Source organism: Tarenaya hassleriana, unplaced genomic scaffold (genome assembly GCF_000463585.1).
Source record: "Tarenaya hassleriana unplaced genomic scaffold, ASM46358v1 Cleome26, whole genome shotgun sequence".
Lineage (NCBI taxonomy): Eukaryota > Viridiplantae > Streptophyta > Magnoliopsida > Brassicales > Cleomaceae > Tarenaya > Tarenaya hassleriana.
Window position 1 is genome coordinate 390,977 of NW_010965869.1, and position 1,372 is coordinate 392,348.

Genomic DNA, 1,372 nt, shown 5'->3' on the forward strand with positions numbered 1-1,372 from the left:
TATGACCAACGTGACCAGTGTGACCAGTATGACCAGTGTGACCAGTGTGACCAACGTGACTGTGACCAGTGTGACCAGTGTGACCAGTGTGACCAACGTGACCAACGTGACCAACGTGACGTACCTTTGCTTCATTCCCAATCTGTTTCATCACCGTCCCAAAAGTCCATTTGGGGTTAGAGATATGCTTCTTGCACATCTTGGGACAGCTTGGATCGACATCTTCAACAGTCGTGCACCAACTGTTTGCGCAAAGACTTTCAATGCATTCGAAAGGAAGCACCATGAGAGGGACAACAAATCCAGTCAAGCGCCATCTCCCCTTCGGTGTAGGACTTTGTAGAATCTTCCGCAACTGTTCTACCAATTTGTCGAATGAGTACCTGCCCCACGGAAATTCTTCGCATAACTCAAGTTCATCGACCATATCAACCAGATCATGGTTGATAGAGTCATCGTTTCTGTTCCCGGGGTCGAGTACTCCGGATAGCAACATCAGTGTCGCCAATCTCTTTCTGTCAATCCGACTGTGTTTACTCTTTTGCAACTTTTCCATAACTGCTTTCCTCGTGACCTTCCCAGGTCCGAAGGTCTTTATCCGAAAATCGCTTTTCCTGCGCCCTTCCCAATCTTCCGGATACTGGTTGCACTTCAATCCTGATATAATGGCGTGCTCGGTTATAGAATACCTGATAGAAACGCCATTTAAAACAAACCATAACTGCCATTTTTCCTCCTCTAACTTAAGCGTTCGGTGTAGGAGTACTGACACAGGCAACATCTTCATGTTTTCGTTACATTTCAAATGAAATATGTGACGAAACTGTGAATCCTCATTGAAGTACCTCCACTCCTCGGAAGATAATACCTCTTTCAGATTTTTTATCGTCTGACTCAAATAGCATTTGCTTTCAATCTTCGGTGCGAATTGAATATCTGAAAAATCATATATGAACGGAACCTGCAAAGAAGAAATCAACCCTCAATCAGTCCAGTGTGATCAACGTGACCAGTGTAACCAGGTAAACCCTAAATCCGTTTCGGTGAGTATAACAACCCATTTTCCACCATAAATCACACGATTAACTTAAAAATCATAAACTCAAACCAAAAAACCCAGATTTCTTGCATCGCATCAAACTCAAACTTACCTTCAGTTCCTGATTTTTTCTTCCGCCACGTCCCGATTTGCGAGCGGGAGTTGAAGTCTTGCTTTCATTTCTGTTCGATTTTGAAGCCATTGTTTTGATTTCTGAGAATCGAGAGAGAAATGATAGGATTTCGCCGGATTTCTTCGAACGGGAGACAGAGGGAAGCAATTTCGAAATTTGTCTCGAAAAATACTAAGTTACAGTGTCGATTGGGGAAGATT